This window comes from Lissotriton vulgaris, chromosome 2_2 (assembly GCF_964263255.1).
Source record: "Lissotriton vulgaris chromosome 2_2, aLisVul1.2, whole genome shotgun sequence".
Classification (NCBI taxonomy): Eukaryota; Metazoa; Chordata; class Amphibia; order Caudata; family Salamandridae; genus Lissotriton; species Lissotriton vulgaris.
The window spans coordinates 100,351,298-100,378,160 of NC_141688.1; positions in this window are offsets into that span (position 1 = coordinate 100,351,298).

The window sequence follows — 26,863 nt, forward strand, 5'->3', positions numbered from 1 at the left end:
GGCGAAGGGACATTAGCTGCTGAGCGTTATAGTGCTCTCTCGGAGGTGGACTGACAGGGGGCCTGGCCCCTAGCCCCGGTCGGCCACGGACGGGCACAGACGGGCTTGCCTTTGGCGCGCCTTCGTTGCGCTGCACGCGTTCGCTGCGCGTCCATTTCATGGCCTCCATTTTATGTCCCTGGCACCACAACAACTAGCCCGCTAACTACTCGGGTCCCCAATATGGCGGCAGTCCTCCGTGTGTCCTAAACGCCACCCTGACAGAGCCCAAATCGTCTGGCCAGTGATGGTGCTCAGAGCACAATTAAAAATCCAGAAAGGCAGGTGAGCAGTTTTAAAATTATGCGAAAAGGCAAGTGAGCAGTTTAAAAAAAATATGCGCTGTTGCACACAAACAAACACACACACGGGCTCCCGGCTCCCGCCTCAGGAGTCAATCAGCAATCGACTTTCAATCGGTGCAGGGCGTCTTTTATGTCCCTGGCACCACAACAACTAGCCCGCTGACTACTCGGGTCCCCCAATATGGCGGCCGTCCTCCGTGTGTCCTAAACGCCACCCTGACAGAGCCCAAATCGTCTGGCCAGTGATGGTGCTCAGTGCACAATTAAAAATCCAGAAAGGCAGGTGAGCAGTTTTAAAATTATACGAAAAGGCAAGTGAGCAGTTTAAAAAAAATATGCGCTGTTGCACACAAACAAACACACACACGGGCTCCCAGCTTCCGCCTCAGGAGTCAATCAGCAATCGACTTTCAATCGTTGCAGGGCGTCTTTTATGTCCCTGGCGCCACAACAACTAGCCCGCTGACTACTCGGGTCCCCCAATATGGCGGCCGTCCTCCGTGTGTCCTAAACGCCACCCAGACAGAGCCCAAATCGTCTGGCCAGTGATGGTGCTCAGTGTACAATTAAATATCCAGAACGGCAGGTGAGCAGTTTTAAAATTATGCGAAAAGGCAAGTGAGCAGTTTTAAAAAAATATGCGCTGTTGCACACAAACAAACACACACACGGGCTCCCGGCTTCCGCCTCAGGAGTCAATCAGCAATCGACTTTCAATTGTTGCAGGGCGTCTTTTATGTCCCTGGCGCCACAACAACTAGCCCGCTGACTACTCGGGTCCCCCAATATGGCGGCCGTCCTCCGTGTGTCCTATACGCTACCCTGACAGAGCCCAAATCGTCTGGCCAGTGATGGTGCTCAGTGCACAATAAAAAATCCAGAAAGGCAGGTGAGCAGTTTTAAAACTATGCGAAAAGGCAAGTGAGCAGTTTAAAAAAAATATGCGCTGTTGCACACAAACAAACACACACACAGGCTCCCGGCTTCCGCCTCAGGAGTCAATCAGCAATCTTCTGCTTATTCATGTGTTTCGGTGCTAAACCAGTACTAATGAGGAGAACCCTTTGTGCAGATAGTGTTAGAATGTGTAAAACTGACAAAATGATGAAGTTTATTTTTTTATTTGAAGAGTTTTATATAGCGCTGGCTAGACCCTGAGGTATCAGAGCGCTTTACATGAGGAACAATGAGTTACAAGATACAAATTACATCTGTTACAAGAGCATAATAAAAACACAGGCAAAAAAAACTATTTTAAAGTAGTTAGTCAGAGGGAGACACAGCGAGGAGACAAGGAGATTGTGCCCAATGTCCGTCTGGGTAGGTGACGGCCGAGGGGGAAAACCAGGGCCAATCTCCTCTATAGCAGTAGATGTACTTTATTCGATAAAAAAATGTCATCATAAAAGTATGCAATTTATAGAATACAATTAAAAAGATAAAAAACAAGAACCCACCAATCCTTGTATACATACAGCATCACATATTACCCAAATTCAAAATCAATAAAATATACACTAAAAAAAGATACATGAAAAACTGTCTAGCAGCTCCACCGGACTTCAGCCATGTTGCTCAGGTCTACGAGGTCAGGGATAACAAGAATAACAGTTTTGCATAGTTACATTTAGTTATAGTTACATAGACAAACATATAAGGACAAGTCCCCAATGGAGGATGGATGACAATAGAGAGGGGAGTAGAAACAGGGGGATGGGAAGCAGATCAGTTCTGGCAGACCGGCAGGGGAAGACAGGTGCCTCATGGGAGCCCAAAAAGATTAGAGTAAGCTGACCCAAGCCCAGGTGGGGATCACATAGTCACTAAGTCCAGTGCCAAATTCAATCACTGTGTTGGGTTATCTCAGTAATTTGAGGTGGAGGTGAAAATAAGAGAGCCTCATTAGTGTCCATTAATGTCTGGTGGGGAGCGAGCATCCCAGAGGTAGCCATCCAGGGGCAATGGACAGGCAGAGGACCAGAGGCGTGGACCGGTGACAAGTAGTGATCCAGGAATCGGTCGAGGCCAACAAGATAGTGGGCCCAGAGTAAGAGTCACAACAACCTTGGCACAATATGGCCGCCCCCAGATCAACAGAAAATGCAGGCCAAAGTACAGCTCCAACTACCCCCACAACCAAGCACATCCCATGTAGTCTATTATGTGCACCATTTTCACCACCACGTTCATGTTGCCCCTAGGAAAAGCGTTGATGCCCTCTCCCCGCTAGGCCGTACACCCAGCCATCACCGATGTGGGGGAGGCAGTATTCAGCGCCCACAGGCTCAGTCAGCTGCTCCACGTCGCATAGCAGCCGATCGAGCAATCCCCGGGCAGCACGTCCAGCGGGCCACAAGTACGGCTCTGTCCCTCTTCACCTTCCCAGCAGCTCCAACACGGTCACCACACTCCACATCGCACAGCAGGCAAAGGCCCCCAGTCAGTGCCAGCTCCTTGCAGAGTCCGCCCGACTCAGCCCCAGCCGGGGCATTTCTTGGGAGGTCTCCATTAGGCGGACGCCATTTTAGGATTAGGCAGGCGCCATTTTAGGATGAGGCAGGGCTTCTCCACACAGGTCCCCTCTGGGCCCACTGCTTACTGCGCACTTAAATAAAAAGGGAGACTAACCAGACTGGTGAGCCCCCTCGCCGCCGATCGACACTTTCCCACATTCAGTGTCTCTGATTATCTCTAGCTACAAAGCATTCCCAGTGTCTTAGGAGCATTGCATCTCAGCACCACAGATTCGCATGCTGCGTGTCCCCCAATTGTTCGGTGCTGCAAATCGCATGGGGTTGGTAGAACGCATCGGGACCTCCCTGCAGAGTGTGCTGAGTTATGGGGTATGCAGCGTTGTTGGGACCACAAACTCACAGTGCCAGATAACAGCAGGGACTCAGCTTTGTTCAGTAGCTCCACTCTACTCCGATCTCTGTGCAATCTTGGGTCTGATAACAGCCCTCCGCTCCGGCACTCTTCTGACTCAATCCTGCCAAGCAAAACTGTTCAATTTGCATATTCATAGTGCTTTGTGTTACAGGCTAGGTCATTATCAGGCCTGGGCGGAGTTTGCAGAGATTCACATCATGAAATTCCACAGAGTCACCGAAAAACTCGGTGGAATTCTGAGGAGTTCCGCAGGCAGAAGGAGTATTGCTTGGCACAATGATCCCCCAGGTTAAGCCGTAAAGTAAACACAAAAGATGAGCGACATGCTCCTGCCCACCTGCACTGTCAGACACAGATTCTCATATTCTCCAACAGTCAAACGTCTGACAGACTTGTAACAGACAGACAGCCCCCGGGCGCATGGCTCTCCATGCTCTGTCCATGCTGCTGTTCTCAGCCATGCAATGGTATAGCAGGCTAGCAGCCCAGAAGTGATGTCATGCACCACTTAGCCCGGGCCTAGGATGCTTGATTCCAGTTTAGCCATGGCTTGGCAGTTCGGGCTGGACTGTTCCCATAAGGCACAGGGTCAAGGCTGATTTGCATATGGCCATGCCGGAACTGGGTTGGTGTGGTGAGAAAAAAAAACTTTGGATATAGGCCCAGATCTCTGTACTGGGGTGAATGTATGACATTGTTCTGCATTCTGTCCTTCAATTGTTGTTTTTGCATTTGTCACCCCGAGTGGGATGAGTATGCTCAGACATGAGTCCCGTGCTCTCCCCACCACTGGAGTCAAGCTATCCTGGCTGATGACCGCTGATGGCCAGAAACCGGTCCTAGGATGCTTGATTCCGGTTTAGGGAATACATGGCTTGGCAGTTCGGGCTGGACTGTTCCCATGAGGCACAGGGTCAAGGCTGATTTGCACATGGCCATGTCTGAACTGGGTTGGTGTGGTGAGCAAAAAAACGATGGATTTAGGCCCAGATCTATGTACTGGGGTGAATGTATGACATTGTTCTGCATTCTGTCCATCAACTGTTGTTTTTGCATGCACCACTTAGACAGCAGCACTTCCGGGTCGATGGAAGATGGAGGAGAGAGACATTGGCGCAGGATGCAAGCAGGGCAGCAGCTGTAGTGGGAGCATCATGGCGGTCACCTCTCCCTCAACACCACCTACCTGTACAACTTGCTTATGAAAGGTGGTTATATGATGATTTTCTGGGTGCTGATTGTGTGCCATTTGAAAATCTCCCTCAGCATCTTCACGATATGGAACTGTTAAAATCTAGTTTGCAGCGTAAACATTATCGGCGCCATCTTGTCCCTTTTCCAGGCCCATACGTGTGCGTAAGCAGCAGCCATTTTGAGTACCATGGCTTCTCTACCCATTGCTGATTGCCAGCGCGTCTCTCTGACCTCGCAAGCATCCCCTGCGCACTGACAGCCCCCGCTCTCACATGCCCGGGCCATAAACCACCCCTTCAGCGCGACCCTGCCTCAGGTCCACATCCCGTACCAGGCCAACACCTCCCTCCATCCCTTTCATGACCACGGATCCTTTGATGACCCCCTTCCTCTATGCCCGGCTGTCCGAATTGATCCCAGGCCATCACCTAGCCCTGTGGATGTAGTTTATTGCTCCTACTGTAAAAACTCACCCCTCTTCAAAGGAGCTAAGAATAATCAATGCTTCCACCCCATGAGATCCGATCGATGGCACACATTCCGGGAACCGGCGGAATGTCCAGCTACGCGATAATCATCACCTACTGAGATCGGGGTGGGGACTTCTACTGTAGATATGTGTGGGAACGGGCCTAAAGCGGGGATTCCGAGGATGTCTTTCCGTACATCAAAGCATTTACAAGAATGTGCCATATGTAATAAATTGTAATAAAAGCCATAAACCTGTGTATAAGAGGCCAGGCCTCAGAGATGCAGTTAGAGCACCTCCAGACGATACCCTGTTTGTCTGATCTGACGTATTCTGTTCCGACGGAATTAAACTTCGTTTTCCGCTTCTCCAGTTTCCAGCACCTGCCTCTTTATTTGGTAAATCCTGGAGTGGTATGAGAGGCGACTAACGCCAAGCAGCATCTAAAGGTCATCTATTGAAACTGCTGTTTTCCACAATTGGCGTCCCAAGCGTGGGGCCCATCAGCGACACGTGGATCCAGTGGGAGAGGTCCTGACGACAGAGTGAACGACTGCATTATCGGGAAGAGCTCCTGCCCGATAGACCCTCGTCTGGCAGCCGATCATCCGAACTTCACCGGTTCTGAGCAGACCTCTCTCGAGTGCTCTACGGTCCTGACTGGGAACCCTCAGGAGTGCCGCGGCAACAACGGAGAATAGAGGACGATCGGGCGCTGGAAGTGGAAGACGGGAAACTGTCCTTACGGTCCGGGTAAGGTCGTGTAGCACGACGAATTGCGAAATGATTGTTTGAAAATACTAGTATTGCTCATTGATTGCATTGTTTAACCCCGGTTAACGATAATGATTGCTTTTGAGATATTCTCTGCCTACAAACGGTGAAGAATAGAAATATTCTCTCTCCCTTTGACGGTAGTGAAGGATAGGTAGCGCAGACATTTTGTCCATATCGGTAAGGGCTGATAATACGCCGCGCCTATCTTCTCCCCACTGATTGATTGTTTGGATTTTGGTACTCTTGAGATATTCCCTATTTGCAAATAATGTAGAATAGAGATATTCTGACTGGTCTTTGCAAGTAGCGAAGGATAGGTAGTGCGGACCTTTGTCCACTATTGTTTGAGATCTTTTTGACCGCTATACGTCATGCCTATCTTCTCCCAACTGATTGGTAGTTGGTTTAGCCCAGCCCATTTATTAGAGGTGGACCATCCAGCTCCACTGGAAGGCACCCCTAATAAGGACATGTTCACGAAATATGGATTAGTTGCCGTAGCCTATAGTAAACTGTGGCATCAAAATACCAAGAAGGATTAAAGAAAGAGAGAGAGTCAAGAAAGAACGAGAGTCCGAAACATCGGGCCAATGTCCTGTTAGAACACCCTCCACACTCTACCCCGAGCTACCATCAAAGCAAAAAGCAAACGATGATTTATTACTAGGTCTCCCAATCATCTATATTCTCCCTCCATATGCTCCCTCTCATCCTTTAGTAGCGCATCCACAACCCCCAAACCCAAATTAAGGTAGTGCCAGAACCTCGGTCTCTACGGCCTCCACGCCGGCCAAGCCTCTCGTATTAAGCATAGCACCAGCAGAAACGCTAGACGAACCCGAAGCTAAAGGAAAAGATTCCACAAGAATGAAATGCTTAAGCAAAAGTGAACGAGCGGGGATTGATAAAGTAGTGAAAACTCTAGTTGAACGGAAAGAAAGCGAAGAATATATATCGGATATGTATAGCTCATATTCCGATAGCCATAGACGACACTTTGTTGTACGATTTTGCTATCACACCCTCACTGCCTATGAGGAGAGATACCAGAATAAAAGCCCCGAACGCCTCACGGCCCTGTACAGGAAAGTCGATATTGGAGATGAAAGTGAGTGTGATGTGACGGACCTCTTCTCATTTACGCTTGAAGTTTTCCGCCACCTCACCGAACAGAGACAGGTAGCTAAGACTATGACTCCTGTAACGACCGAACCTCAAACAGAGAAGATCGACACAATGATGCCTATAAAGGAGGCCGCTCCCTACTGGGTCCCCCCACGAGGTCAGGGAACACACGACGACATTAATCACCAAGATGCTAAGGGAAGGGTAGTGTATAACTGGGTCTACCAACCATGGGGTCGACAAGACATCCTGACCTTCCGAAAATCCTTGCCAGATTTGTGGAAGAACCCCACTGCCTTTTACACAGAATTAGGTACAGCCTTAGGATCGACAATTATGACCCTAGCAGACATCGACTTGTTTTTCGGGCTATGTCTGCCAGCTGATGTGTGGAAGCAAATCCGGAAAGTCGACCACCTTGAGCTGTTCGGACATACCTGGATGCAACTCGATGGCATTGACAAGCAGCGAGACCCGGGACAGAAACCCTTAAAAGCCATTTTAGAACTCCCGGACAAAATTGTCCAGAAATTGAAGACCGTGATCCCAGAAAAGAAGGTAGACTGGTCGATAGTAACGGCTTGCCGCCAGAAACCTCAGGAAGATGTCTCAGAGTACTTCTCCCGGTTCGAGACGGTGTTCTCCGATCATAGTGGCCAGGACATGACCACTGCAACCGGACATCATCTGTTCGTCCAAAATGACGTTATGGGTCTGCTGCAGGAAGTCTCACAGAAACTACAGACCAGTGAGAGTAGTTGGACGGCCTCCAAACCCGCGGCTATCCTTCAGATGGCCCAGTACTACGAACATCAAAAGAACGAAAATGATAGGTCATCGTAGAAAAAGATGAAAGACCTCAAAGAAAGGGTCATGATTGCACAGTTACAAGGGGTGACTATCGGAAAGGAACTCTACAAGGGAAATTATCAATCGAATGCCCCTAGAAACCCACCTCCTAGACCGCACGTCCGCTCCCTATACTGGACGGAAGGATTTGGATGAGAACCAGTGTGTGTTCTGTAAGGGATTCGGACATTGGAAGTCTCAATGCCCAGTCCTTCTAGAGATTAATAAAAAAAAAGGAGACCAGGGATTCTGCAAATGGACTGAGGAATAGGGGACAAGGACGAGGGTACACAAATGACACGAATAACGACAGGCCCGGTAGACCGAACACATTTGACCGTCCCCGACAGAACCAGTGCCAACAGACTGACTACGATGAAGCTCACAACTTCGCATAGGACTGCCAAGGGCAAGGGAGGGATCCAGTCGAGCTCTATGTTGACCAGCAAGGCCCTTGCGTCACCGCTAAGGTCCTAGGCACAACGTCTCCATTTCTGGTAGACACCGGAGCAACACGTAGTGCGTTATCTAAACGACTGATTCCAAGGGCACCCTTGTCTGGCTCACACGTAACATCAATAGGTTTTGATGGAACGCCCTCCACTAATCCCTTATCCACACTAATCTCTTTTGATTTAGAAAATAACACCACTGACATGACATTTCTGCTCTCCTCCAACACCCCCGATGCCATTATGGGTCTTGACCTGTTGAAACATTTCCGGGCCACCATTAGATGCTCGCCGGACGGAGTTCGAGTCATTCTGTACGACAACCCCAATCTGCTCAGACCTTGTCCCACATGGCACATGTTCTTTATGACCGACGCTGACATATCCCTACTTGACACGTTACCACCGTACTTATGGGCAAAAAACGACTCAGACGTAGGACGCATGATGATTGACCCTGTGCATGTGACTATACGACAGGACGTTACGCTCCCAAAACTCCCACAGTATCGGATATCACCCGAAGGTGAGAAGGCATTGGTAAAGATCATCCAGTCCCTAGTGGATGCAGGAGTGGTAGAGGAAGTAGTCAGTAATGTTTGCAACAGCCCTATCCTACCCATTGTAAAGAAGCAAGGTGAGGGAGATGAGAAAGCGTACCGCTTCATCATCGACCTACGAGAGGTTAACAAAGTAGTCGTACCTCAGTACCCCGTAGTCTCTGACATCACCACCATTCTGACCCTGATTCCGTCCACCGCCACCACCTTCACTGTAATTGACCTCAAGAATGCTTTCTTTTCTATCCCCATCCACCCAGACAGCCACTACCTCTTTGGCTTTACCCTAAAATCCCGCTCGTACAGATTCTGTAGGGCACCCCAAGGCTACACTGAAAGTCCCAGCATCTACAGTCAGGCCCTCAAAAGACAGCTAGATGCAGTTCAGCTACCGGATGAAGTGGTGTTGATACAGTACGTAGATGATATCCTCCTAGCAGCCAACACCACTCCACTTGCAGTCACAGCTACCATCCAACTCATACGCTTCCTTGCAGAGAATGGTCACATGGTTTCCAGAAAGAAATTGCAATTCTGCCAACCCCAAGTAACATACCTAGGCCACCTCTTGTCCAAAGACGGGAGGAAGCTTACACCCGGCAGAATTCAGACCATTTTGGAATACCCCGTCCCCAAGACCCAGAAACAAGTCCGCTCTCTAGTGGGCCTTACCTCATTCTGCCGAAAGTGGTTGCCAAACTTCAGCCTTATCGTTAAGCCCTTACTTTCCCTTCTGGCCAAAGATGTCCCCTTCCCGCTCCCTTGGACCCCCGAATGCCAATCTTCCTTCAAAGATTTACGAGATGCCCTTTGCTCAGCACCAGTTCTAGGAACCCCAAACTACTACAAGCCCTTCTCCCTCTACCCTCACGAAAGGGAGGGGTGCGCTTTATCTGTTCTAACCCAATCCATCGGTCCCAAGCAACGCCCTTGTGCTTACTTCTCTGCCACTCTTGATCCCGTTGCCAGAGCTTTGCCTGCCTGCCTTCGAGCTGTAGCCGCTGCTGCTGTCTCTATCCGACAGAGTGAAGGAATCGTGCTTTCGAACCCCCTCACAGTGTTAGTACCCCACTCGGTTGATACCCTCCTGAACCAGACTAATACCCAGCACCTGACTAGCGCACGACTGACTGGATACTAGTTGACTCTACTGGCACCCCACATAACATTGAAAAGATGCACCACCCTGAATCCGGCCACCCTGTTACCCCTACCTGAGAACGATCCCAATGTGACTCCTATACATGACTGTGTGACCCTCACGGATGAACAGACTAGGAGTAGAGTTGACCTCTGAGACACTGCCTTCCCAGAACCAGATGGAGAGCTATGGGTAGATGGCTCATGCATCAAGTTCCCCAACGGCACCACCTCAGCTGCCTATGCAGTCACCACAGCCCGAACCGTAGTTGAGACAGCTCGCATTACACAGCGATCCGCACAGGCGGCAGAACTGATTGCCCTCACACGAACATGTATTTTAGCAGCAGGAACGACAGCCAACATATACACCGACAGCCAGTATGCCTTTGGGGTGGTTCATCATTTTGGGCTCTTATGGAAGGAGAGGGGATTCTTGACCTCACAGGGCACACCGATCTTACACGGAGATCTAGTCTCCGCCCTGACTGAAGCAGTCCTCCTCCCCAAACAATTAGCTGTGATCAAGTGCCAGGCACACGAAAAGGTGACAGACATTGTAGGACAGAGGAATGCACTGGCTGACATCACTGCCCGAACCTCGGCCGAGAATAGGACGACAACACGCATGTTTGTGACCAGGTCGCAAGCAGAAAAATGGTAGGACGCTAGAGAGACTATTAGGGACATTCAAACGGCCAGCACACCACACGAATTGACTGAATGGGCACGGGTGGGACTAAAAGACGACGAAGGCTGCTGGCGGACGAAAGACGCAAACAAGTGGTTGTTACCCAATTCGTATCTGATCCCCATACTGACCATGACACACTCCCCGGCACACATAGGATCTGCTCCCATGACTGAACTTGTTTCCAGAATTTGGCACAACAACAAAATAGCAGACGCAGCAAAGCACTTAGTTCAGCAATGCCTGATATGTCTGCAACACAACCCAGGGAAAGGGACTGTAGTACCTCGGGGAGGGTTTGGGGTCCCTGACCAACCCTTCGAAGTCCTCCAAATGGACTACATTCAGCTAGAAAGGTGCCACAGTCTGAAATACCTACTCGACATTGTGAGAGCGTTCAGCAAATGGGTGGAAGCCTATCCCACATGAGACAATACCACCATCACTACTGCATAGGTGTTATTGAAAGAATTCTTCCCACGCTATGGCCTTTGTGGAGCGACAACGGCCCCCACTTCGTAGCCGAAGTTATCCAACTTATCTTGAAAGGGTTGGGTGTAAAACAAAAATGTCACGAAGTCTTCCAACCCCAATCTGCAGGCCTAGTAGAATGACATAACGCCACACTGAAACTCAAGCTAGCAAAGATAGTCGCCACCACAGGACTGAAATGACCAGATGCCCTCCCACTGGCACTGCTATCAATGCGCTCCACTCCTACCAGACACCACCTGAATCCATATGAGGTTGTTTTTGGCTGACCCATGAATATCTGGGCCGCACCGAAGCCAACATCCATCCATGATGTGCCAGACATCCTAATGTCTGACTATCTGCATAATTTGACAAAAAAACTAACTGTTATCCACCAACAGGTGCCGCAAGCCATACCAGACGCATACAGGGGCCCCGGACATGACATCCAGTACGGAGATTTCGTCCTGATCCGTAATTTCCAAAGGACGAAGAGTCTGGAACCCAGGTGGACGGGCCCCTGGCAAGTCTTGATCACCACCCGAAATGCACTCCGAGAGGAAGGGAAGCGGAATTGGCTGCATGCACATCACTGCAAGAAGATATCACTGACCCTGACAACCAAAGAAGACGTGGACACCCAAGAAGAGCTCTTGAACAAAGACAGACCATCCCTGAGTTGCTACCCTGACACAGAGACACTTGAATTGATTGACAACATTTCCAGATCCCACTGTGCCTTCCAGAGAAGGGTACAACTGACGTTGAGAGGAGAGTGCTTCGGCCAAGCAAACCACTGACTAAGTCAGGAATCTCAGAGCGGTAGCCTAACACTACTAAGGTTATCAGGAGAGAAGTCAGACGAAGTTTATGGTCTTGTCCATCACCGAGCCTCTTGAAGATGATGGAAGCTCTCAACAAGAAGATGATGGAAGCGCCCGACATGAAGGTGATGGAAGCAACCGGACGTCCAAAGACCCATTACAAAGACCCAAAGACTGATAAACTGCATAGCTCAAAGACAATTGCCCTTTTCATTGCCCTTCTCTTTTGCCTCCTCCTCATGGCCACCTTCTGGATCGTAGAAGAAAGCGCACCTGCCCATGAGACTTTGATACCCACTGTGCAACCCACCACCAAGAGAGAACACTATCTCATTTCATTTTCACCCCAGCTCCGAGAAAGACGCAAGGAATTCTGGAACAATTCATTCGTGCAGTTGCTGCACCAACATAACCTTGCTACCAATGCCACGAACTGCTGGATCTGTGGGCTGCTGCCACATGCAACTGATCACTCTATCCCTTTCATTCCCTCGCATTTTTCCGTTCATGGGTCCTGCCTTGCCTGGCTGATACTCTTGCAAGAGAGTTACAAGGACAATGCAACGTCTGGCGAAACCATTTCGCACTTCCACACTGAGTTCTGGCTGAACAAGACTGGAAAAACTTCTGCTCCCTTTTGCCCTTTGACATCCAACACCACCTTTCAAATGAACATCCCATAAAAAGGAACAAATTGAAATGCAGGTGTTCAACAATCCAGCCAGACCCACCTTCTCTTATCTCCGGAAACGAACTGCCGCCACATTGACTGTGGCCCTATTCGTGGTGAATGTTTCAGGCCTTGTCTGCATTGAAGGTCATGGGACAAAACCAGTGGGACACAGCTCCTGCCACATCACAAGGACCTTGCACACAACTGATCCACCCTCTTTTGTTGCCTCCCCGAATATGTACTTCGTCTGTGGAGCCAAAGCCTACACCTGGCTCCCAAAGGGCTGGGGAGGCACCTGCTACATCGCTTTTGTCCTTCCTCCGACATATGTGGCACCAGCAAATCATCACCGACAAAAGCGAGCAAAGGACATTGAACAAGCAGACTCCACTGGAGCACAGTTCCTGGACGCAGTAAAGGGACTCGCTCCATTTTGGGGCCCGATGGCAAACAGCCGCGCCATCCGACATCTGGCCCAGGCAGTTGAAACGACTATGAACATCACAGCTGGCATCCTCACGAACAACACAGCCGAGCTTCAGGCGGTCCGCCTGGTGGCTCTTCAGAACCGCCTTGTCCTAGACTTGGTTCTAGCAGATCGTGGAGGAGCATGCCGCATCATCGGATCTAGCTGCTGCACCTACGTGCCGGACAATTCGCCCTCAGTCTACAAGGCCATTGAACATCTCCACAGACTCTCCTCACAGGTTCACCAAGAACAAGAAGGATGGTCGTTTGGGAGCTGGTTTTGGAGTACTGTGAAAGACTGGGGGTGGAGGTTGCTTATGATCGTATTGATGCCGATTGTAATAATATGTGTATTCTGCCTGAGTGTTCAATGCTTGCCGCTTCTGTGCTCACTTTTTGCGAACTGTATCTGCCCTAAGACTCTGGACTTTGAAACTGAGCGAATGAAAGCTTTATACGAAGTTGAAATCCGTAACATAATGGGGATAGATATAGACTGACAAGCTGGCTAGATATGTTGAAAAGGGAGGACTGTTAAAATCTAGTTTGCAGCGTAAACATTATCGGCGCCATCTTGTCCCTTTTCAAGGCCCATACGTGTGCATAAATAGCAACCATTTTGAGTACCATGGCCTCTCTACCCATTGCCGATCGCCAGCGCGTCTCTCTGACCTCGCAAGCATCCCCCGCGCACTGACAGCCCCCGATCTCACATGCCCGGGCCATAAACCACCCCTTCAGCGCGACCCTGCCTCGGGTCCACATCCCGTACCAGGCCAACACCTCCCTCCATCCCTTTCATGACCACGGATCCTTTGATGACCCTCTTCCTCTATGCCCGGCTGTCCGAACTGATCCCAGGCCATCACCTAGCCCTGCGGATGTAGTTTATTGCTCCTACTGTAAAAACTCACCCCTCTTCAAAGGAGCTAAGATTAATCAATGCTTCCACCCCATGAGATCCGATCGATCGCACACATACCGGGAACCGGCGGAATGTCCAGCTGCGCGATAGTCATCACCTACTGAGATCGGGGTGGAGACTTCTACTGTAGATATGTGTGGGAACGGGCCTGCAGCGGGGATTCCGAGGATGTCTTTCCGTACATCAAAGCATTTACAAGAATGTTCCATATGTAATAAACTATAATAAAAGCCATAAACCTGTGTATAAGAGGCCAGGCCTCAGAGATGCAGTTAGAGCACCTCGAGACGATACCCTATTTGTCTGATCTGACGTGTTCTGTTCCGACGGAATTAAACTTTGTTTCCCGCGTCTCCAGTTTCCAGCGCCTGCCTCTTTATTTGGTAAATCCTCGAGTGGTATGAGAGGCGACTAACGCCAAGCAGCATCTAAAGGTCATCTATTGAAACTGCTGTTTTCCACAGAATAATGAGGCAGTGATGGTTTTGATTTTGGTGGTAATGGTCTTGTTCTACATCCATTGGGTGATTTCAGCATGAAGGCATTGAAAATGATCCAGGTACTGGGCATCTTGTCTGTGAAGGAGGGAATGAATATTGTGTCATTGGCATAGGAGAGGATGTTGCTGTCCTGAGAGCGGAGGACTCTGGCTAAAGGGATCCTATATGTGATGAAGAGGGTTGGGCTTAGGGAGGATCCTTGCAGGACTCCGCAGATTAGATCATGGGCTTCTGATGGGTACGGTGCCAGGGTGATTGACTGGGTCCTTCCAGTCAAAATGAGCCGATCTATTGGAGAGCATGTCCTTGGATTCTGTTGTTGCGTAGGCATTGGATGACGATGGGGTGGGAGACTGTGTCAAACACTGTGGAGAGGTTCAGGAAGATGAGGGCCACTGTGTCTCGTCATACCAGAGTCATGCGGATGTCATCTATGGCAGCTATGAGGGAGGTTTCCAGGCAAAGGTTCGGACATGAAACCAGAGTGGTGTTGAGGAGTTGGTTGTCATTGATGTATCTTGGTGAGGTGCCTGTTTACGATTTTCTCGAAGACCTTGGCCGGGAATGGTAGTAGCGCGATCATTCGGTAGTTGGAAGGAGATGAAACGTACACAGGTTTCTTCAGCAATGGGAGGAAAGTTGTCTGTTTCCAAGCATCTGGGAATATTGCGGAAGAGGTGGAGGCATTCAGAATGGGTGTGACCTTGGCACTGATGGGTTGCAGTCCTCCTGAGTAGGCTTGGTGGGGGCTTTGAAATGATGAGGCCCCTGAGTACAATGATTTCATGTTGGTGGCAGTTTCTTTGGATGACTTGCCATGTGACTGGTATTGGCAAGGTCTGTCAGGTCTGGGTGTGAATTGAAGTTGCTGTAAATGACAATGGATTTTGTAGTTGAAAAATTGAGAGAGATTGTTGCAGAGGTCCTGAGAGGGGGCTAACGAGTTGGTGGCTCCCACTGATGAGGTGATCACAATGGTGAAGATTTGTCCTGGCATTGATTTGGTCCAACAAAACAGTGCATTTGGTGGTCTGGCTCATTTGGTGGAAGGGCAGATTTGAACATACTCCTGTCTACATTGTCCTGGCGCCTTTTCCATTTCCACTCCAATTGTTTGCAGAGGCGTTGTATCAGCCTGATTTCCTCTGTGTACCAACTGGCATGAGATTTAGATTTTGCTATATTGCTGTGTTTAAGGGATGACAGTGAGTTGGCACAGGAGGTGATCCAATTAGTGAACTGCTTGATGGCTTTGGGGTGGCTGTTGCTTTTTAAGGGTGGGTGGGTGTGGCGAGCAGTGTTCCAGCCCTTGTCAGTGATGCTGTTTCAGTTTTGGCAGACTGGTCTGGTGGTGGTGCATGTGTGTTGGACTGAGATGGGTATGCTGAACTTGACAAGGGCATGATCTGTTCAGGAGACTGGTGTAGGCTTGTCAACTCAGATGTAGTTGAATTTGTGAAAATAAGGTTCAAGAGGTGTCCGGTGACATTGTTAGGTCCCTTTACTTGCTTACTGAGGCCAAGCATCCAAGGTCTTCAATGCATGCTTTTGAGTTGAGATTGAAGTGGTCTTCCACGTGGAAGTTCAGGTCTCTGAGTAAGACGTAATTGCTACAGCCGCGGCTGCTGCAGGTAAGAGCAGTGGGGAGATGGGGCCAGGTGAGGGGGGATTTCGAGATATTACCACAAAGGAAAATTAAATAAATAATTAATGTTCCCTCGAGGTTGTCTCTTGAAATCCCCCCTCACCTGGCCCCACCATCCCAGCGCTCTTACCTGCATCGGCAGCAGCTTAATTACGAGGTGCGAGGGCGGGTGGTGCCATGAAGACCATGAAGGTGTCAGTGAAGTTTCTGCTTGGCACTGGTTGTCCATAGATGAAAGTGCTGTTTAAAGTGAAGTTAGCGGTAAAGTAGAGCTTGAATGACAGGTGTTTCATGTTGAAGGAGGACATGTCCGTGGTGGTGATGCAGCTGATGGCGTTCATCTAGATCAGGGGTCTCCAACCAGAAGCTTGTGAGCTACTGTAGCTCTTGAGCTAACTCTGAGTAGCTCACCTGTGTGCAGCCCAGTTTATTAAATTAAAAAGATTGTGCTTGGTTGAATTATTATACATATAAAGAAATTGAAATTATACTACACTAATAATACTAGTAACTGTTAATGTGTTTTATTGAACATAAGTAGCTCTCAATACAGAAAAGGTTGGAGACCCCTGATGTAGATGATATAAATTCTGCCCCTGGGATATTGAAGTCTGTCTTGCCTTCCAATCCTGTATCTGGGGGGTGATGGTGGTGATGTCAGTTGCAGATGCAGAGTTTAGTCAGTTTTCCCTGAGGAAAAGTAGGTCTGGTGCTTTGTCGCACAACAGGTCCTAGATATCTGTGGTGTGCTTGGTAGATAAGTGTATGTTGAGGAGCATACATGTGAGTGCAGAGTGTTGTGGGTGTGGTTGTAGGACTGTGTAAGTGTGAGAGAGAGGGGTGTTGGGTTCTGTCAGGATAGATGTGGTGAGTGCTGGATGGGGTAAGTATATGAAAACTTGCAGGGAGCGCAGGAGGACACTCTCATTGTTGTGTGGTGCTGCGAGGTAGCAGTTTGTGGGTCGAGAGCAGGGGCTGAAGGCATAGAGGGTTACAGCAGGGCAAAAGCGGGTGGGGGGACCTGGGTTCATTGGGCTGGGTGTGGTCCAGGCACGGATGGGCACAGATGGACTTGCCTTTATCTCGCCAGTGTCGCTTCCACTGTGTGTCTGTGATACGGCCTCCATTAAGTAGATACTAGGAGGGATACTAAGAGGGGAGCAGAGCAGTCACTTCCTGCGTAGATAGATGATGGGAAACTCAGCATGTCACATCCTGTGCAGATGCATGATGGGAAAGACAGTGGTGTTACTTCCAGTGAAGATGGATGATTAAAAATCTTTTGATGTCACTCCCTGTGCAGATGGATAATGGAAAGTAGTCCTCTTGCTTGGCTTCTTCTTTTAAGAGTTTCGGCAGGAAATCCAATGATGTCACTTCCTGTGCAGATGGATGATGGGAAATCTATGAATGTTACTTCCTGTGCAGATGGATGATGGCAAATCCCTATTTGTTTGATTTCCACTTCTGGTAAAATCAATACTGGTGATCTGTAGTACTACTATGCACCTCTGCACATTTCATTGCATGCATTCTTTATGAAAGGACTTCCACTTACAGTGCCCTTGACATTAATAACAGACAGCTGAGCACCCACTTTCGGTACCAAGCATTCTTGCTACTGGGTGGCCAACGTTCACTTTCAGCAAGTTTGTATATATATATGCTACCCTGTGGATGTCCACTTCTAGTGACTTCTACAGTTGAATCCTTCTGGGTAGAATTACAACTACAGCAACATTTCATACATTCATTTTGTAGGTGTCCATTTTTGGTATCTTCTGCCCTAAATAGTTCCAGCCATTAGAATTAATGGGGTAACCCTGTAACCCTCAGAACCTGGGCGGGTATTTAAACAAACAATAATGGTTCTGTTGGGAGGAAAATATAATTTAGCAAGGTCTTTCAACCTGTAATGTAACTCGCGTGTCCCTGGTGGGGTACATACATAATAGTATAAATCTTTGGATACTGATCCCAAATGGTTGAGAAAGTACTTATTTACTTAACCACTTTCTCAATATTAAAATACTTGAAGTATTGATTATACTGTCCATAGAAATACATACATTACATACGGTGCTCTACAAAAGTGTTGCATGAAAGATTGACACAAAAATACACAAACGAAATTACATACAAGTTACAAATATTCAAGGTTGTCGAATGTCAATACAATAGTCTTTCTAGGCAAAATGTATCCATTAGTTCCTAACAGACTTTGTGCAATTCGATCTCTAGCATGTTACATCGACGTTTCGACCCTGTTGGCGATGCGATGACTATGTGCATCAAGGGTGGGTCTTCATCAGGACTGGGTAAGTAATGGACAGCCTTATTTTCTTCAAATGTTATCCGTCCGGTGCCCTTCAGCCGTCTGGGCCCCCCGGTGTCAGGTGGCTAACTGCACCTGTATTTGTGTTGGTGGGTTCCTTAGTAGCAATAAGTACCCAAAGTACTATACTTAAGCGGCTTGGCAACTGCTCAAGCACTGGAGCAACCGTCTCCTGGGATTCTCCTTCACGAATTGTAGTCATCGCATCCCCAACAGGGTCGAAACATCGATGTAACACGAAAAATGCGTGCGTCCTTTCGTCTCGGTGGTACTGGCTCTAAACAGGTTCGGCGAAGAATTTGATGTGAAAATTATGATTCGGGGTTGGGTAAATTATGCGGCAAGAAAAGGCAAATTATGCAGCTTAAAGTGGAACATTTTGTAAGAATATTGCTTATTTCGTCATTTGTAAAGTTGGTACCAGTGTATGGGCATTTCTTGCACCTCATTAGTACAAGTTTAAAACCCAAATATAAAATGTAAGTGTTGTGAAGAGACGAGGTACACAAATGGTTGTAGGTTCAAGATGAGATTTAATCTTCTTAGAGGAACAGCTTGACATCCACAAGGACTGGCAACAAGCGCAGTCCAGCACCAACTGACCAACATGGAACTTCCAACAGGGAAGCTAGGTAAAGCATTCTAAATTCTAAGAGGCCTGTGTGCTGGGAAGCACACAGGTGGCATACAACACACCTCCCCCCATTGAATAAAAAAACCAAAAAAAAACAAGAAAAAAAACTAAGAACAAACATAATCTTTCATTCTTACAGGTGGATGAGAAACATGTGAAGTTCTCCTAATTACACAATCAGAAGAACCCTGGACAGAGTCATCATGAACAACAGGATTATTACCAGCATCACCACAATGACCTAAGACTTCTGAAACACCATCACAGTTGTCAAAATTCGGTGAATCAAGAGTGGTGGTCAAAGGTTCATTAGAATAAAGAGAAAATAATAAAATTAAAAAAAATAAATGGAAAGAAAATGTAATTAAAAAAATGTTATTGAGAATACACACTAAGCGTGTGCATCGCTGTGAAATTCTGTGAAAATTCTGTTGAAAAATAGTACTTCAAACAAACCAAATAGTTGAGAAGACAAAATCGACAATTCGTGATTATTTCCCAATCCAAAATGGCCGAAACTTAAGAGGACGCGATGATGTCACATCCAGAATGCTCAGCGTATCCAGAATGCAGCGCGCAAGTCGCGAGCAGATTCTCGAGAGCACACGGTAAGAGAAATTAACTGTTGATGCAGAGAAATGATGGGGTTAGAAATGATTGTGTATAACGATGAATGTTAAAAAAATATATATATATCCCACTGGAATAGCTTAACAGTCTGCCGCAATGCTATAAATTGCTTAACAATCTGCCGCAGGTGCTATCAAATGCACAATTTTGAATTAAAAGTCGCTGTAGCATTAATATGCTAAAAATTCAACACACGAGTGAAATAAGGAATTGAAAAGCAGCCGCCGGTGCAATCAAGGCACGGTGATAAATGGAAAACGGCCGCTGGTGCTATCAAAGGCACAAATAAAGTAAATGGAAATTCCTTACTTTATGAAAGATACGAAGTGAACGCTGTATCCTCTATAGATCCAGTTCCATAGAACAATGCTCCCACTGTCGCCAATATGTTGTGAAGAGACGAGGTACACAAATGGTTGTAGGTTCAAGATTAGATTTAATCTTCTTAGAGGAACAGCTTGACATCCACAAGGACTGGCAACAAGCGCAGTCCAGCACCAACTGACCAACATGGAACTTCCAACAGGGAAGCTAGGTAAAGCATTCTAAATTCTAAGAGGCCTGTGTGCTGGGAAGCACACAGGTGGCATACAACAGTAAGCAACAGAAAGGTGATCAGTCCAACTTTGCAAAGGGCCTTCCAATACGTGGCAACACATATTACTGAAATTTAATTAACTTTTGAACCGATGATGGATCATATGGAAAAAGCGGGAAATTAATAATAATGCGAACATCGCTACAGCCGAAAAGCACTATTCCATTGGCCTTGGTTGTAGGGTAACATGATTGTAACCAATGAGATTCTATCAATGTGGGGAGTGAATATTTTTTAGTTTTTGTAGGCTATAAAGACCTAGTTATTGGGGAGGTGAGGAAAGCTCTCTTTGCGGGTGGCAAAAGGAGAGCACTATGTGCTTTTAAAATACCCCTCACACACTATGAGTCCCATAGTGTCATGCTTCATCATATGGGTCTTCCCGTCCCTCTACGGGGTGGGGCGGGGCGGAGCGGGGCGTGCTACGACCTACGAACTACACGGGAGCACTTTGTATGGTGACAATAGGCTATGTGTGGTGTGAGGATAGTGATAGGTGATACGGAGGTAGGGACCTAGTTAAGTGTAGTGATGAAAAAATCGAAAATTAAAAATTCCCACGGAGCTGCTGAGGGGTAGGATTACTGCTGAATACCAGAAGCGGTCACTATACCGCCGATTAAGACCCCAAGATGCAGGCTCATGGGGCACGCAACATGTGAAACGACTGGACCACAATAGGTCAACCTTTTTTCTCACACTTCAGCAAGGGCCCACTCAAGCCCAGAAGCACAACTTAGTAGCTTATTTTTGCTACCAAGTTTAGGACTTTAGGCATACTACATTTAGTTACAATTGAGTATTGTCAGTAGGGACCATTCAGAGGTCCTGAGGAGTAAGCAGGAGGGGTCTGCTTACGAAACATGTCATGTCGACCAAGTAGATAACACACTCCGTTCTACTTTCATTACCCCTTTTTACTGTTCCCAGCCAGAGAAGTTAATACATTATTTTTTCTACTAGCCAGGGAATTTTTAATTTTCGATTTTTTCATCACTACACTTAACTAGGTCCCTACCCCCTATCACCTATCACTATCCTCACACCACACATAGCCTATCGTCACCATACAAAGTGCTCCCGCGTAGTTCGTAGGTCGTAGCACGCCCCGCCCCATAGAGGGACGGGAAGACCCCTATGATGAAGCATGACACTATGGGACTCATAGTGTGTGAGGGGTATTTTAAAAGCACATAGTGCTCTCCTTTTGCCACCCGCAAAGAGAGCTTTCCTCTCCTCCCCAATAACTAGGGGGCATATTACCAACAACTAGCGATAATTATTGCTATGGTGGCTTAGCGGCAATATTTTTATCGCCGAGCTGCGGCGATTTTTATCGCTTAGGAACATTGCTATTATCAAGGTTTATCTCCTAAGCAATAAAAATCGGACGAAATGCATGAATATCGCTGAAAAGTCAGCGATATTCATGCATTACCGAGCTAATGCTCTTAGCCATTTTATCCACCTACCATTGGATAACATGGCTAAGAACTGCTCAGGGGCAGGTGTTAGCTTTCGGAGATATTCGCGCTTAGCGCGAATATCTCCAAAAGTTGGCAATAGGAGATAGCGATGTTAGTGACTATTTCCAGTCGCTAACATCTTCGCATGCCCACTTCGCATGTCATTAGTGATAAATTTCACTGACATGCAAAGCGGGGCCCAAGATGGTCGCTATCTCCTACTAGCTGTCGCTAACTGGTGTTAGCGACAGCTATGTAATAGGGAGATAATTTTATCTCTGCTTTCTTGGCTTTTAAAGCTAAAAAAGCGGAGATAAACCTCCTTGATAATATGCCCCTAGGTCTTTATAGCCTACAAAAACTAAAAAATATTCACTCCCCACATTGATAGAATCTCATTGGTTATGTACAATACCTAGGAGGGTGATTCTATCACCACAGCCTCTGCACTTCCTCGTTTGATTCTTGTTCCCCGGGTAACATGATTGTGCTATAAAATATATATAGATAGGTATGCAGACAACATAACTTAAGCAGCATGGAGATTTTATTTTTCAAGTCTGCTTCTGAAAATGGCGCCTTAAACCTTGCAACTTGTGAACAACCACAGCACATAACATTAGCCGCATAAGTTTATTTCTACAAACTGTAGGTTGGCTCTTTCAAATGATACTTTTGTTGCTTCTAACAATTCCATAGCGAAACGATGCATCTCTATTTTCAGCAACGTGCAACGCCTTGTATACAAATGTACCCGAATAATCAATGGTATTAAAAGCCAAAATAATCCCAACAAGATGCTCATGAGGCAGGCCCGTTTATTTACGAGCTGCAAAGTATTTTATTGAGAATCACCAATTATATATTGAGGCTGGATTTCCTTCTGCAGTATAAAATAGGCAACAACGTAACATTCCATTTTTATTATTTTGGCTGCTTGACAGCACTGGGAACGATTGTTGGATTCGGTGGAAGCAATCTGAATATAGCCAGTGGCGATGTGAGCTTTCCCACACTGCCCGGCCTCCATAACGCAGCCTTGGCTGCTGGAGCGTTCCCCCTCGTTTCTAACACAGAGGGGTGTAGACTTGTAAAATCTCTGACCAGTTTAGTCGTTGCTAGGGGTAAAAGCTGCTGCAAACATTAATTGTTGACACTTGTTCATGAACTATTTTACAATAGATGTTCCATACTTACAGATTCTGGGATTAATTTGTTGCAAACCTCAATGTAGGATTTTGAACTAGGTCTGGGCAATGTTTTTATTCTGCTGGTGGAATTGCGAAACGTGCAGGATTTTTCCACCTGGCAATACTGAAAATAAATGTGCTTCCTTTCTAATTACACCTCTGGTAAGGTTTTTTCGCTGAAATGGGATTGTGGGAAATTTACTTGAGTAAATACATTTGAAACTTAATTTTTTTTCAAAGTTGTACAATAAGTTCCAAAGACGTTTCACTCTTTAGGTGAAAAATAAATTTTAAAAAATCATAATTTCCCGAAGCCCATCTTTTTGGGTATTTATTTTATGATCCCCAAACTTTACAAAGCTTACAAAGTGTCTTCTAAAACTTACTGACTTGCTTTACGAAATCTCATAGAAAATTAGCCACCCCAGTTTGAAAGGAAGCCCCTAATCCAGTATTTGCTAACATGTGCTTCATCCTGTATTCTTAACCTATTACAAGTTGGATCAGACTACAGTCTGAATAATAACCTCGCAACCTAAGCAAACGCACCCTATGAGCATGCCATGGCCTGTGTGCTAGACAAATGCAAATAAAATAAAACACCATAATTTAACTCCAACCCATCACTTTTTGTAAATCCTACTATTTTCGAGGACACTCATGGGATAGGTGAGTATGGAGGAATAGACAAAGACTGTCAATGAGGATGAAGAATTGCCAAAAGTGATGAGGTGTTTGACGTTTGAATGACATGACAGAAAGAACTTGGAGGAAGAGGTTGAAAATTATTGTGGAATCAAATATGAATTGTAACCCACTCTATCACTTACCCTGTAATGTGCATATATCATTCACTATGTATCATCTCATTGTTTTTCTTATTTTTCCTTCTTTATATATATTTCGGAATATAAACCTTTCAACACAATAAAAAGGAATAAGGTTTGTGGTTGCCTGGCTTCTGCCTGGAGCGAAAATGGATGGCAGAAAGCAACACTATCTCCAAAGAAGACAATGGTGAAGCCGATTGAAACATGGGAGAAAAGAGCTCTGGCCATTTCCCATAAGAGGCTCTACAGCCATATATGTTTTAGCAAGGATTGATTATTTTTTACAGTGGCTTGAGGTGACGTTTGTATACCAAGCCATGACAGAAGAAGTGAAGAACTACCTTCAAGAGATTTTCATCAAAGCGTGATTACCCACGCAGATAGTTACCGATAACGGAGTACACGTAGTATCAAGAGCAATGCAAGATTTCCTATAATGGCATTGAAATGAATGCATACTTCGGTGTATCACCCCTAAAGCAATAGATAGGTAGAGAGATGGAATAGAGTGTTGGAAGAGGGTGAGCAGTTGGTTATATGTAAGGATTGTAATTGGAGAGAAGTGGTGATACAGAGCAATGCCTAGATAGGAAGGCAATAAATACCCATTTGAGTAAAGAAGAGGGGAAAGCTACGTTTTGTTTTATTGTAACTTTGGATGATTAAGAAGTGTGGATATGGTAAATCAGACAATAGTCATTCTCCTGTGGGAGACTAGCAGATTGAAACAGATGAACATAGAGAAAAAATCAGCAAGCAGAGAGAATTCAAAATTTGTGACTGGCTGACAGTGAAACTTAAAACAATGGTTAGAAAAGGAATGTCGAGATTCCCTGAAGGTTTGACTGTGATCAGAATGATAAGGGTTGTCTTGGAACTCAGCCACGATAAGGTATGACCCAAAAGGAAAAATTTATTGCTACCTGATTATGTGAAAGACCAGTTATTGCCACGACTAGACCCTAAAATCGAACCTCGTAATAAGAATAAGAGGAACCACAAGCGTCCAGTGCTGATGTATGATTTGTACTGATTACTTTTTCGGTTGACCTATTACAGAACAGCATTGTATTGCTGTTCACCATAACATATATAAGTACAACTGTTTGCATTTTTTATCAACTTGAGTCATGACGGTAAAAATTATTCTCACATGTGTCATGAATATATCTTTTTGTTTTTGATTTGTTTCTTTGTGTCCTCTGGAAGGAGATGTATGGCATCTGTGCTTGTGGTTTAAGTAATGATTGCACAAAATGTCTAAATTCTATTATGGAAGATAAAGAAAGGAACGTTCTAGAGATGGTCGTTGCCAATGGTCCATCCTAGGTCTTTTTGACTTGTTTTCTTTTCCAGTAATATAAATGACAATAAAACTCTAACCTGTGCCTTGAATTTATCTATTTGTTCCTATGAAATATACATCATTGCAGATTTTACTAAGAGGCCACAGACTTGATGTAATTGATCAGAAATTGGTAAATTTAAATAACATCTTCAAGCACCATCAAATTTCACAGTCTGGTCAGGGTACTGAATGAATGGGGGAATGATTTGATTTTAAATCTGTAGAGCGCGACGTGTGCGCTATGGCGCCTTGGTGCTGCCTGTACAAGAAGGAATAACCAGCATCTGAAGTCTACAATGAAAAGGTGAACTTCCATGTTTTAGTGACTTTCTAAAAGCCAGGAAGTTAGAGAGATTCCTAAAGTGTTCTGGCATGTGGTTCCAAAGGAAAGAGGTTACATGGGAGGAGCTTCTACCTCCCCAAGTGACTTTATGAATGTGAGGAACTGTCAACTTTTTGGCTGTGGATGAGTGCTGTGATCTGTTTGGAATGTACAGAGAAAAATTGTTTTTAAGAAAGTCAGGCCCTTGAAGATATAATGTTTTGTGGGCAATGCAGAGTGCCTTAATGGCAACTCTTTTTTAGGTCTCGCCTACGCAGCACGCAAACGCTGCTTTGGGGACCTTTTGGAATCGCTCCAGGCTTTCCTTCAAACTTGTGCATGTTTTGATTTGTTTGCTATTAGTTCTCGTGCATGTCTGGCGTTTCCTTGCAGGAGCGAGCAGGGGCCCCATTTGTTACTAATAATCATCTAATGCTGCTCGCTCTCGCAGGTTAAAAGCCAAACATGCCCTCAGTGTCCCGTTACTAATTAGTTTACTGCCCTCTTCCCTTGGGACTATCGCGTACTGTTCCTGGGACCCTTAGACTTGCTCTTTGATGTAGTGTTCGCCCAGTGTAGTGCTCGTTCCTCACACATGCAGTGCTGAGCCCTCACATATGCCCACTGCAATTCTCAGGCTCCTTTGCACTGCAGAGTCTTAACACCCGGCTTTTGTGCCCTGCATTGTTCTTCCCTCACATGCGTGCCTACCACGCTGAACCGTCACACTCGACCTCTGTGCTCTCCAGTTCTCAGCCCTCAAAATATGACTCATATCACCATTGTATCTCACTCTCTGTTCTGGCAGTAATTTGTATTGACTTAAAACCAGTGTATCACGTGTGCTCTGCCTCCACACATGACCCATGTTAGCCCTTAGACGTGCCCTCTGTCTTAAAGAGTTCTGGAACATGCCTCTCACGTGCATGTGAGTGCGTTTTAACTGTTTTTTCTTTTTTGTTACAAGAGATTTTGTTAGCACGCAGAAGTGCTGTGTAGGCAAAACCTAAACAATATACCTTTATTTTTTTAATTTCCCCTCGTCATAGTGCCTTTATAATAACTATCTGAGATGCTTCTGAGAAGTACAATGTGTAAGATTCTCACAAACGAATATTAATGCAAGTTATTCAGACTTTTTATTGTGTGCGATTCTAAAAACAGTGTGTGAGATTAACATGGGCATTAGACAGTCATGAGAAGCATGGTGGGTGAAATCCTCATAAATGCATCTAGTGTGAGATGTACACAGACATAAAGAGCCTATGCGTGAACTGCGTAGAAACATGAGATGTCTAGTGTTTGTGACACACACTGACGCTAGAATCGATGTGTGCGGTTTAGATGGATCAGAGTCAAAAACGGAATGCTTAAGCCATGAAAATATCACATACAAGACAGAGATCTTTTTAGAGAAAATGACCACTTCTGGTCATATCGTGAATCCAGAATGCGAGAGTTTCACCCATTTGATTGCAAATGACAAAGTAATGAAATGTATGATGTGTCGC